This window comes from Ictidomys tridecemlineatus, chromosome X (assembly GCF_052094955.1).
Source record: "Ictidomys tridecemlineatus isolate mIctTri1 chromosome X, mIctTri1.hap1, whole genome shotgun sequence".
In the NCBI taxonomy this organism is placed as follows: domain Eukaryota; kingdom Metazoa; phylum Chordata; class Mammalia; order Rodentia; family Sciuridae; genus Ictidomys; species Ictidomys tridecemlineatus.
Window position 1 is genome coordinate 105,324,677 of NC_135493.1, and position 14,102 is coordinate 105,338,778.

General features: G+C 36.4%; 1 long non-coding RNA gene and 1 pseudogene across 1 annotated transcript in view; one reads left to right on the forward strand and one right to left on the reverse strand.

The window, feature by feature from the left end:
- The window catches only part of LOC144371646 (uncharacterized), a 217,573-nt gene extending 205,664 nt beyond the window's left edge, over positions 1–11,909 (forward strand). Inside the window, exon 3 of the long non-coding RNA XR_013431598.1 lies at positions 11,841–11,909. This is a non-coding gene — a long non-coding RNA (uncharacterized LOC144371646). The remainder of the gene's footprint in view (positions 1–11,840) is intronic.
- Positions 5,435–7,757, reverse strand: LOC101962406 (DDB1- and CUL4-associated factor 8 pseudogene; annotated as a pseudogene).
- Positions 11,910–14,102: the final 2,193 nt, after the last annotated feature.

Sequence of the window (14,102 nt, forward strand, 5' to 3'; positions counted from 1 at the left end):
ATTCTTTACTCTGAAGTGACTATATTTTCCTCTTTTTATACTCACTTATATGGATGCAAGGCACTAAATCTAGCCCACATTCAAAGAGGGAGGGGAATAATCCTCCATCTTTGGAAGGAGTATCTACTTAGGATATTTCAAATTTTTCTGTGGTGAGATTTGTAACTTCTTGCCCATTTTCTTAATTATTCATTCATTTATATCAGTGTAGATTCATAAAAATTTATACTTTGAGTTGTAACTAATACCACATTTTTTTTATCAAATTACTTTAGCTTTGACTTTTGGGAACTTTTTCTTTTGTTTTATGTACCCTTTTGATATGTTTCCATCCTTTGGAAACCTGCTTGCCATCTAGCACTTCAATATGCTCAAGGTTCATCTCCTGTATTCCCCACCCTGGTCCTATATTCAGCCATTTCTTCAAGGATTCTTGGTTCCTTTTATTGTAGATTAGTATTAGAAATCAAGATCTGGGTTCTGGGTATGTGTATTGCTATCAAGTTGTCACTTCTCCCAGAGTCTCTCAGTGGAGAGAGTTATGAATTTTGTGTAGAGATATTAATTGATGTATATTCACATTTCTAAATTATTTCTGCATCTATCATGTATGATATCATCTTGTATGATATCATACATGATGTCTGTAATCCAGAAGTGGAGAGTTCATCTACTTTTCCTTCCTTGTTTATCTATAATTTCTTATGACCATGAGAAACTTTATTCTCACCATCTGTCATCCATTTACTGGTTTATTCAGACCCAATGATACATGAAAAGCAGGTTAAAAATTAGTAGCCCAAACGTCAATGAGAAACAAACTTACCAACTGGTTAGCTTCTCTCTAGTGTTTTTTTTTAATTTTTAATATTTATTTTTTAGTTACCATTGGACACTATTTATTTATTTATTTATTTATTTATTTATTTATTTATTTATTTTTATGTGGTGCTGAGGATCGAACCCAGGGCTACGCACATGCTAGGTGAGCTCTCTACCACTGAGCCACAATCCCAGCCCCATTTGCTCTAGTTTTATTGTTGCCCTTTAAAACACCACTTTCGTTATTTAAATCAGTTACTTTTTCTCCTACCTGCTTCAGTAAGGTTTTGTCATACATTTGTAATATAGTTTGATTCATTTGTCATTGTCCATATTCCATTCCAAGATTTTCTAACATTCTAGTTGAAATTTTTTTAGTTAGCATATATTAAAATTTAATCCTTTGAGATACAGTTGCTCTTTCTTAATTTCCTGAAGTGGCCCCAGAACCTGTGAGAATTTGACTTAGCAAATATAATGAAATTTAAGGATCTTAGGATGTGGAGATTACCCAGGATTATCTGGGTAGACCCAATGTCATCAAAAGGATCGTATAAGAGGGGAAGGAACAGAGTCAAGTCAAAGTGACAGAGATATGGAAGCACAAGGTGACATAATGCTTAAATTTTCATAGGGATTTTTTGTTGAGAGGGAGTACTATGATAAATCATGTGGAAAAAAATCTTCCCTCCTCAAATATTTGGTTTATATGATGATGTTAATTTTTATTTATTTTCATATTTCCATATTTTTAAAAGTTTTACAAATACCCTTATTCATTTCTCATGGATCTCAGTCCCTCATAGTGTTGGTCATACCTGTCAAATGAGGAAGATAGCCCTTAGATTATCTGGCCCACTACAGTTTTTTAGCAGAATAATCCATACAGCCAGTCAACCAGTATGAGTTGTTATTTGAATTTGATTCTAGAGAGAGCTTTGTAAGAACAAGCTTTTCAGATAATGTCCTCCAGATTTATTATGTAGCTGAGAATTGAAATACTGTCCCTATCACAATATGTAGTTTTTATATTTTTAATTTGTTTTCTTTTACCCATTGTTATTGATTTGCTTTGATTTTTTTTCAGCGACCTTCATTTCAATTCAAGAGGCTTGCATTTTAAATATGGCTGCCATTTCTGCTTTCTCATATAGCCGACAGAAGTCTAAGGAGAGATTATGGCCACCTTAATAAATGGAAAGTAATTTTTAAATGTCATAAAAGACTCTGAGCCATTAGGCTCTCAATTTCTATCGTTGACTAAACTAGATTGTCATGAACTAAAACAATGATGAGTGTACCACTATTCTATGGATTAATTTAGTTGTAAATTCTATTTGAGCCCCTTCTTTCAACCTTCTTAGCTGATGATTTTGGAGAATACATTTAACTTCGCTAAACTTAAGTTTCCTTTCCTCATTTTTAACATGGTTTTTATAAATAACCACTGAGAAATTACACTTGAATATTCTTTTGACAGTATGTGTCTTTAATTTCCATACATGATTGCCTATATAATGGTGCTAGAAACAGAGACTACTAAAACTTGGAAGAAATAATATATGTTGTATTCTGAATGAAGCAGCATGATAGGGACCTTCCAAACCCCCTTTTAATGAAAACTTTCAAAGAAAGTTTTTCTATGATCTCTCACTAACCAGCAAACAAATACATATTAAGTGCTCCATAAGGACATGAGAACTAAATCTGAAAATTTCAAGCCTCACGTTTTACTTTTGAGATTGAAGTTGAGACAAATTAAGATCGTGAAGTTCATAGGAGTTGATCACAGGATATCTAAAATCAAATCCACTGTGGATTCACTGCATTCTTATTTGGTTCATTGATTTTAGAATCAGCAATGATGAAGGTTTCTGCTGGATTATTCAAACTCTCCAAAAAATTTTAGGTCTGCCCTTCAGTAATTATGCTCCATTATATTTTTTCCATTTCTATTCTTTTCTACACCTGTCTTTTTAAGGAATGGCTGCCAAAATATGTCTTTTTAAAAGAATAGTTTAGCATCGATTACAACTTTATGTGGTTAAATTCTGTGCATAATTAGGAGACAATTATAATATTGCATAAAGGCCATGAGGGCCTACACAGAACTGTCCTATAGACATTTCGTGTTGGAATGAAAATAATTGGTGTTGAAAAATTAAAACTAAAGGTGCAGTTTCACCTGCTTATGGAATTGAGAAAATTGTTAGTTTTGCCCACCATCTCATGACAGGTATTGTTATATTCTATATACTCATAAGGCCAATATGTGCATAAATTAAAATTGTAACCATTACTTCACTAACTTGCCTTTTACCTATAATCATAACTGTACCTTCAATATAATTCCCTCCTTTTGGGTGTATGTTTGTGTGTGTGTGCACACACAATCCTTTAGGGAACTTAATTCCTCCAAATGGCAAATATTCAAGAACTTGAAATATAGCAAAGTATGTAGAGTTGAGGTTTTATCACACAGATTTCAATCAGAGAAGCAGAAACATATATATTTAACAAGGGACTTACAAAATTATAATAGAGTCTGTATCTTATTTAGTTGTGGAAGCTGCTTAAGCAGTTCTTAGTATGGTGTTTGTCTTTGCTTCAGACGCTGGAACCTGAAATCAGTAGGGAAATGAGGATGGAGAGATGGATGTAAAGTGGAGGAAGCAAAGATAAATGGAATCCATGAGTATTATCTGGGACAACAAAGACAGACTGGAATCCATGTTGATCTTTCAGTGCCTCCCGACCTCCAGCTCTGTTGATATGACTCTCCAGCCTGAAAAGCAGGCACTCTTTTTCATGGAGCTGGTGATGCTAAAGGAGGATATGAGGGTAAGTTAGAGTAGTTTAGGCCCAGCTGCTACTCCATACCAACAAGGTAAGCCAGCATGTAAGCAAAGTGTGCATGAGCTGCAGCAACACCTGATGCCCTGGTTCCTACTGTCTGAGCATAAAACAAATATGGCTACTATGTTACCTTTGTCTTCCAAATCTTTTGCCAAATGCATCATAGCACAAGCAATCCAGAGATACAAGCAGGGAACCCTGAACAGTTTTAGCTTAGCTAAATTGACAGGGCATGAATTCCCCACAGAGGAAGAGCTGTTCACAAACAGCAGGTGGAAAAAGACCTACCTAACTAATGTGCTTTTTGCCATTGTTCTGACACTCAGTGTCACTTGAAATCCCAAATGATGCTTTTTCAATGTTTTGTTAATATTGCTAATATACATCCCATCCAGTTACACAGGGTGCCCAAAAGTTGAGATCATAGTTTATAATTCTCTTTATGTCCTGTTTTAAAACACAATGCTCAGAATCACTGGGTTATCTAAGTAAGTGCCCCTTTGTTGACTATTAAGGTCCTTTCCTAACAGCAGACAGGTAGGGGCTTCTCTGCTTGCTAAATCCCCAGGTCCCTAACTTTGAATCTCAGTGTACAGGAACTTTTCTCAAGATATCATCCATTCCAAAATCTAATCTCACTATGCGAATTTATCTATTTGGACCCCAAACAGGAGTGATAATACTAATTTTAGGGAGTATTACCAGAGGAAAGGTATTGTCAGGTCATGGGATGTTTCATTACATCATTATTTTTTCCTAGACAAAAGTCTGAAAACAAGGATGTGTTATTTAGTTTGTATTTGGAGGAAAGTGATATGCATTTAGTTATACAAAAAAACATAAAACAAAAATGGATATTATTGGGGTTGGGGTTTTAGCTCAGTGGTAGAGCACTCGCCTGGCAGGTGTGAGGCACTGGGTTTGATCCTCAGCACCACATAAAAATAAATAAATAAACAAATAAATAAATGTGTCATACTCATCTACAACTAAAAATATTTGTAAAAAAATGTATATTATTGGGCTGGAGTTGTAGCTCAGTGGTAGAGCATTTGCCTAGCATGTTTGAGGCACTGGGTTTGATTCTCAGCATGGCACATAAATAAGTAAAATAAAGGAAAAATTGACAACTAAATTTTTTTTAAAAGGATATTGTTGAATAGTAATTGGACATTCAAAATTTACTTTAAATATGGCTAAAATACATTTTAAATACTTTAATCTCTTAAAAATAATTGCAAGAATTTTAAACAGTGCACAAATGTCTAATATGATTTTTCTAATGGTCACATCAAATGTTTATAAGTATAAAAAAATCTTTTATGGCAACAATGCTATTAGTAAGTTAACTTAAATGGTATGTCAACTATGAGGAATTCTTACATTCCTAGTTAGCATGTTATAGAAGATGGTTGTCCCAGGAGTTCTCACTGGAAGGTGATCCTGTGAGATTTTTCAACCAAAAAAAAAAAAAAACCCAAAACAACAAAAAACAAAGAAAATTGAAAGAGAAGTATATAAACAATATCATATGGGTTAAGTTTAATTTAGTTTTTACCAAATTTATCAAATTATTCAATATTACTAATATATGTATTCAGAAAATGTGGATAACACCAAGTTATTTATTCTAAGGGGGTGAATTATATGGTTAGGAAGTTACCCACCCACCTTTTCTTCTCATTTCCTTTTCTATAATACACACACACACACACACACAAATTGTGTTTGGTATATGTATGGTCAAGGGTCAGCATTCAAGGAAGAAAAATACTGTTTATCTAACTTTATTTCTTAAGCGCAAACATATTTCTGAAATTTTGGGTCAAATGAAGATCTTACATTTAATCAGCATTAAATTACTAAATATTTAAAATTGGCAATTTCTATAGTGTCAGAAATGAGAAGATAGATACCAGAATTGGGAAATTTTAGAGGTGAACTAAAATGGAAGAAAGAAGCGTAACCAATTTACTTATATATTCACATATATAATGGGGAGGAAAAAGAAAGGAAAGAGGAAGAAAATAATAAAAATGTTTCTTAGTATATCTTATAGAAAACAGAACCAACAAAAGGTAAATCTATATTTAAACTAAATTCTGAAGTCCACTGAGGTGGCATCTAGCTTGAGGGGGGTTGAATCCCTCAGGATGACAAGCACTGCATTCAGTCTTGGCTTTCTTCTTCCTCAGATGTATCTGAGGTGCTGGAAGACTCAAGTAAGTCTGCACTCATGCCCTGAAGGCCAGGACCTCCCCAGTGCTGGTAATGATTTCTCTGTGTAAGGTGACTTGTGAGGAACCAAAGCATGTGACTGTCAAACATGTCAGGATCGTACAAGTTATCTATATCTCTTTTCTGCTTGTTCTGCTTAAGCACATTCTTTAACCCAGTAAGCTCAGTGGAGGCTGTAGCTGTGGGTGCCCAGATCTTGGCATCGTGGTCCAGGCCACAAGTTGCCATCACAGGTAGGTGAGGATGGGCTTCAAGATAATTGACTGTACCTCCCTTGTCTCCCACCATGAACTGAATGATCTGGCAAGATGCTTTCTCCCAGAGAAAGATGTGCCCACAATCACTACCACTCATCACAAACTCACTTCTGGGGCCATAGAAATTGACACCTTTCACTGTGGCATCATTTCTGTGGCCCTTATATCTCTTAACATAGTGAGCTCCATCACTGTCAGAGGAGTTGAAGAGGTAAATATCTTCATCACTGTAGCTGGCTAGGAGCTCTGTGCCATCATGGTTGTACACAAGACTGGTGATACTTGTTTTGAAATCACAGGTGAGCATGTGATGAGGAACGAATTTCTTAAGTACTCCATTGTTCTCATTCTCATCAATTTTTCTTTGGTCATAAATCCTTACAAACTGATCTCGTCCACCCACTGCAAACTGGTAGGTATTGCTGGGATTCACAGAGATTGAATAAAGTCCCACTTTCTTCTCCTTCTCTTTTGTTACCACCACTTTTGAAGCTGGCTGCCCTTGTCTGAGATCAATGGTATAAACAATGGCATCTTCACCTGAACTTAAGAACTTAAAAGGGGAGTCTGGCTCCAGGGCCAACTTGTGAGAAGCTCCCTTATGTTTGGCCACACACTTACTGTTCTTCCCACATGTTGGAGCAGATAGTTCTGCCACCCGTACCTGGCCATCACGGGAACACGTAGCGAGGATGGAATCACCACAATTAGGAAGGAACTTAGCCTGGAAGATATTATTTTTGTGGCCACTCTCAAAGTCCAGTACTGGCCGCTTCCCTATCCAATCCCACACGATCACTCGCAGGTCATCACTACCAGTAGCCAACCAGGTGCCACGCTGATTAAAATGCACCGTGTTCACACAACCTAAATGGCCCTCAAGGCCATATTGGAAGCTGAAACGCCGCACAAAGATTCTTGACCCACAGGCCTCATATATAAAACGAGCACTGGAACCCAGCTGCCGCACCCCCAGTGCAGTAACGACTTGCCAGTGAGGTCGCGGGAGGGGAGATGTCTCTGAGGTCATCCACTGCTCCAGGGCCTGATCCTCATCCTCACAGCTGTTCTCCCGGTACTGTGCACAGACCTGAAGCTGTTGTCGTCCTTCATCTTCCTCCTCGGTCCCCTCCTCTTCCTCTAGGGGGTGATGGTACAGGCTTTCCTCACTGCTGACGAAATGGTGAAAGTCCTCCTCAGTGTGAAAATCGACGACGGTGTTGCTTGAACTTTCTGGGTCTGCTCCTTTACCTTCTGTGCGGACATGGGTAGGGGCATCGCCATCTCCAGTCAATTCCGCCATCAATTTTGGGGCCTCCTTTTCGACCTCTGAACAGGCATCTCTCCCCGCCTCTAAGCCAGACATCTCCTCAGAGACGCCAAACGGGCTTCGGTTTTCTAAGTTTGGTGAGGCAGTTGGGCGGCTCTTGGGATCAGACATTTTGAAGGATGTTTCTAGTGGTTGGCTGGAATGAGGAAAAGCGGACTGCTAGGGCAAACGGGAAGAACGGATAGCCTAGCGGCAATAAAATCCCAACTGCAAAGGCTGAAGGAAAACCGGAAATATCTGCCTGAGGCAGTTACAGGATGGTGGCCGATGAAGTTCAGAAGGCTTCATACCTTATAATCTCTCGCGGTATCTTCAGATGACTGTTTTCTTCCAGGCCCGCAAGGTCGTAGCCGGCAACCTGTTATTTCTACTCAGCTGCAGAACTATCAGCAAAAGTGATCTTCCTTAAGCAAAAATGTTTGCCTGAGCCTGTCATCGCTGGGGTTTGAAGATCATGTGCTGTGTGAAACGAAGATAAAGGGAAGGACTGTGAAAGGTTAGCTAAATGCCCGCATGGCTAGTGACTTCCTTACTTAAAAGAAGTTAAGAACTAGGCAGTGGCCCAAGTCTTTAATCCCCGGGCCTGGGGCAGCTGAGGCAGGAGGATCTCAAGTTCAAAGCTGGCCTCCGCAACTTATCAAGATCCTGGTTCAAAATGAAGATAAGAAGAGCTGGGGGTCATACCTCAGTGGTTGGTCGCCCTTAGATTCAATCCCCGGTACCAAAGAGGAAGGGGAATATCTTAAACAATTCAAAAATTCAAATAGCAACTGCCAGAATTGATATATGGCTATCAAATAAAATACAGGATGCCCAGTTAATTGCATTTCAGGTAAATAATAAATACTTTTCTTCTAGAATCAGTAGATGTGAAATATCATATTAGACATACTTCCTCTAAAATTTTATTCATTATTTATCTGAAATTGAAATTAAACTTGGTGCCCAGCATTTTTTATTAAATCTGACAGTTTCCCTTTGTGAGAAATTTACTCCCTCACTGTAATCAAGGCTGAAATAAGCTGGTCTCTCTCTCTCTCTCTCTCTCTCTCTCTCTCTCTCTATCTATCTATCTATCTATCTATATATATATATATATGCAGGCACACACAGAATACCTTTATTTTTTTGATTTATTTTTATGTGATGCTGAGAGTTGAACCCAGTACTTCACATGTGCCAGGCGATTGCTCTACCACTGAGCCACAACCACAGCCCTCAGCTGGTCAATTTAAAGTGGACATTGAAATGAATGACTATTTTAACAATTTAAGATAGAAGTATGCCCTTTTTTCTTTTTTGATCAGAGACTCCATATATTTATTTGGAGTTAAATCAATCAAAGATAATTAGGGAATGCCAACTTAATTTTATGAAAAAAAATTCTGTGATGTTATAGAGCTACCTAAATATGAGCTGTATCTCTTAAAATATCTTAGAAGCTTCTTTGGGGCCCTTTAGGAAAACAGCTTTGTGGAGGCAGCTAATTGGCATTGCTGCATTGACTTCAGAGCTTCTCTGAATTATCTAATGTGTTGTGAGTACATTTTCTAAGGCCTACAGTAAACTGCTGACTAAGAATGCCAGAATGAGGAAAATAAAGTTTTCCTTAAAGTAATTGCAAGACAAATGCAAAATTGATTAAATATATAGTGTAAAGTCTTGTGAAGAAAAAAAGATGGCTTCAAGGCTAATATTAATGGAAAGATACATGAAAGAATATTCATGGCAACTTGTAAAGAATTGCACAGTAGCCTGAAAACTACATGAAAGCCCAACATGAGTAATGTGGATAAATGAATTAGCATATATTCCTATAATGAATAATGTGCAGAAGTGAGAATGATTGTTTTAAATTTGAATACATCAACATAGATGAATCTTAAAAACACAATGATGAGTGAAAACACAAATGACAGGATAGTCTATAATTTTATTTTTATTTAAGTCTGTAAGGTTTTCTTATGAAATAAAACTATTTTAACAGGCAAGGAAATAATTGACTCACAATTTAGAATAATCCTTATAGGGGAGGAAGAGTTTGAAATCTAGAAAAGAAACTTCAAAAATTCTTGGTAATATTTATACCTTCCTATAGTGTATTGTTATTTTTATTATCTGTTGCAAGGCATATACATTTATATTCTCTTTATATGTATTATATATTGCACAGTAGTTTTTAAAAGTAGATATTGATCATTAACACGGGATTCTGCTCAGCTGTGGATCACAAAAACTAGGAAACTTAGTGTATCAAGCTCTAATATGCTTATAGTGATATTGTGCAGCAGAGGAAACCTTATTAATTGGATTTGAATAAGTCTTATCACATTGCAAATTCAGTGTCAGTGTGTTAGAGGATGAATCAGATACTATGGTATCAATATACCTTTTAAAAGCTTGTGCATGAAACAAGCTTTGACTATGAATTGGCTATTCATTGAAATTTGGCTTTATATCTCACTGAGCAATATGGTGTATTTCCATTCCCATTGAGTCATTCATTCATTCACCACACAATTTATTTAGGGCTTCTATGTGTCATGTACTTTTCTAAATATTGATAATACAGTGGTGAGTGAAAGCATCATCCCGATCACTCATGGAATATATAACATAGTGGAGAGAAGAGATAATAGACAAATTAATAGACTAGATTAAGCAGATATAATATTATGGAGAAAAATAGGTGGATATAGAGTATAGGTTGTTATTTTAGGCAGTACACTTAGGGAAAGTCTGCTCTGTAGTATAACATTTAAGTAGTGGGCTAAGTTAAAAGAGCTAGATCATCAAATATCTAAGATAAGAATATTCCCTATAAAGTGGCATTAAGTACAAAATTTTTGAAATAGTAGTATAATATGAGTGTTGGTAGGACTTCAGAGAGGCTGCATTGCAGCATTCCAAGTAAGCACTGTGGAGAGTGGCAGGCAATGGGATTAGAAAAAGCTACAGCCAATTAAACAGAGTCTTGTTGATTATCGTAGGAATTTGGAATTTATTTTATTCTAAGCATGCTATGAAACCTTTGGAAGCCTGTGAACAGGGGAATGCATTATGTGCCTTACATTTTAAAAGGATGATAGTGGTTGCTGTTTGGAGAATAGCATGGGGTGGGAAGAGAGTGCAGGAGTACTAAACTGTTGCTCTAACTCAAATGAGAACAGAGTTTAAATTTGGTTTGAAATGGTGCAGGTGGTGAAAATTAGTTAGTTTTGGAATATATTTTGAAAGTAGAAATGATAGCATTTGCTGATGGGTTGAAATGAATTTCAGGTGAATTAGTTAGCCTACAGACAAGAAACACAAACCAGTTGGGTAATTTGAAGCAGTTCAACCAGTGGGCTTCCACAAAGGTGAGAGCAGACTGTAGGGAAATCACAAGGTAAAGATTTGGACTTACATGTTATTGTGAACAGAAAGGCATTATACCCTTAACCCTAAATGTATGGCCAAAAGAAATTAGTTATGAAAAATATGAGGCAGGGAATTGTGAAGAATCGGTCATGAAATTAGCCATCCCTTCATGTCCCCATAAGGAAGAGATCAGGAAAATAAATTCCTCAAATGTATTCTCCCTACTCTCTGTTTTTCTGCAAGTCCTTCCCATCAAATCATGAAAAGAAGGAAAGAGAAGGAATCTCAATAGGAGTTATAAACTAACTTAACTTTTGGGGAACAGATAGGCGTAAATGACAACTCCTAATTATTTGCTAGACTCTGTAGGTGGATGGTAGTGCTATTTACTAGGAGGGCTAGAGATGGAGATGGGGAATCAAGAATTCTATTTTATTTTTATCAAGTATAAAAATATCCACTAAACATTGAGAAAATAGAGGCATTGATTTAGCAATTGGAATTAATTAAAAAAAAATAACTATGGGTAAATGGCAGAAATGTCCAAAGAGTAGAGGGAAGGAAGCAGAGGAGTATATATATATATATATATAGGCAGATATATATATATATATCTGGAGTTTACAGGAAAGATATACAATATAGATATAAATTTGGCAGTCCTTCACCACTTGTAATAAAAGAGATCACCTACTGAGTGAATATACAGTGAGAAGAACCAAGATCTTGAACTGGACACTGGAAACTTCAATATTATTTTAAAAATAAAAGGAGAAAATAACCCATATGGAACAGAAGGAGTGGCCAGGTATAAAGGAGAAAACACAAGACTATGATGCAAATGTCAAAACTACTTCAAAAAGGAAGAACTTATCAATTGTGCAAAATATTGCTGATAAATTAAGGTAGGGCTTGAGAAATGACTGTTGCATTTGGTAACAGTGAGGTAACCACTGACTTGTTGGAATTCTTTATAGGACTTATGAGATCAAATACTTAGCCAAGGAAGTTTGGGGAGAGAAAAGAGAGAGAAGATGTGAAAACAGTGAGTAGAGACAACTCTGTTTTTTTCTTGGTTCTTTTTAGATATACATGACAGTAGAATCCATTTTGATATGATTATTAAAGCATGGAATATATCTTATTTTAATTCAGTTTCCAGTACTTCCCTTTTCTCTCCCCTCTCCCCAGCCTCTGCTTCCTTCCCTCTACTCTTTGGACATTTCTGCCATTTACCCATAGTTATTTTTTTTTAAATTAATTCCTTATGGATGTACATGATGGTGAGATTCTCTGTGGTATTTTAAAAATGTACATAGGCAAGTTATGTCAGATTCATTCCACTGTCTTTTCTTATCCAATCCTCCCTCCTTGTTGTTCATTCCCCTTTGTCTACTCCACTGATCTTTTTCTCTTCTCCCTATTATTGTGGATTAGCTTCCACATATCATAGAAAACATTTGAACTTTGGCCTTTTGGGTCTGGCTTATTTCACTTAGCATGAAATAGTCTCCAGATTTATCCATTTACTAGCAAACATATAAAGTCATTCTTCATGGCTGAGTAATACTCCATTGTGTATATAAACCATGTTTTCTTTATCTATTCATCTGTTGAAGGGTACCTAGGTTGGCTCCATAGCTTAGATATTGTGAATTGAGCTGCTATAAACAGTGATGTGACTGTGTCACTGTAGTATGCTGATTTAAATCCTTTGGATATATACTGAGGAGTGGGATAACTAGGTCAAATGGTGGTTAAATTCCAAGTTTTCTGAGGAATCTCCATACTGCTTTCCAGAGTGGTTGCACCAATTTACCAACAATGTATGAGTATACTTTTCCCCCACATCCTTGCCAACATTTATTGTTTCTTGATAATTGCCATTCTGACTGTAGTGAGACGAAACTCTTATAAGGAGTTTTGCTGCAAAAAAAAAGAAAATGGGAGTAAAAGCAAGGGGAAATGAGGTTAAGAGATTTTTTACTTAATTTATGGTCATTACATATGTTATATGTTAATTATAGTTATTTAGTAGTGAGTGGTAAAAGTAATGCATTGGAGATAGTAGAACTTTCTTTTTTTATTGATTTTTTTAAAATAAATGACAGCGGAATGCATTACAATTCTCTTTTTAATTTATTTTTTAGTTTTAGGTGGACACAATATTTTTATTTTATTTTTATGTGGTGTTGAGGATCAAACCCAGTGCCCTGTGCATGCCAGGTGAGCATGCTCCCACTTGAGCCACATCCCCAGTCCAGCATTACAATTCTTATTACACTTATACAGCACAATTTTTCATATCTCTGGTTGTATATAAAGTATGTTGACACCAATTTGTATCTTCATACATGTACTTTGGATAATGATGACCATCACATTCCACCATCTTTGCTAATCCCCTGTCCCCTCCCTTTTCCTCTCACCCCTCTGTGCTATCTGGAATTCATCTATTCCTCCCATGCTTCCCCTCCCTACCCCACTATGAATCAGCCTCCTTATATCAGAGAAAACATCCAGCATTTGTTTTCTTGGGATTGGCTAATTTCACTTAGCATTATCTTCTCCAACCCCATCCATTTACCTGCAAATGCCATGGTTTTATTCTCATTTATTGCTGAGTAATATTCCATTGTGTATATATGCCACATTTTTTATCCATTCATCCACTGAAGGGCATCTAGGTTGGCTCCATAGTTTAGCTATTGTGAATTATGCTGCTGTAAACATTGATATGGCCTTGTCCCTGTAGTATGCTGTTTTTAATTCTTTTGGGTATAACCAAGGACAGGGATAGCTAGGTCAAAAGGTGGTTCCATTCCCAGATTTCCAAGGAATCTCCATACTGCTTTCCATATTGGCTGCACTAATTTGCAGTCCTACCAGCAATGTTGGAATGTACCTTTTTCTCCACATCCTTGTCAACACTTATTGTTGTTTGTCTTCATAAAAGCTGCCATTCTGACTGGAGTGAGATGATATCTTAGAGTAGTTTTGATTTGCATTTCTCTAATTGCTAGAGATGATGAACATTTTTTTTCATATATTTGTTGATTGATTGCATATCCTCTTCTGAGAAGTGTCTATTCATGTCCTTAGCCCATTCGTTGATTGGGTTATTTGCTATTTTGGTGCTTAACTTTTTTTTAATATTCATTTTATTTTATTTTTTTTTTAGTTGTAGTTGAACACAATACCTTTATTTTATTTCTTTTTATGTGGTTCTGAGGATCAAA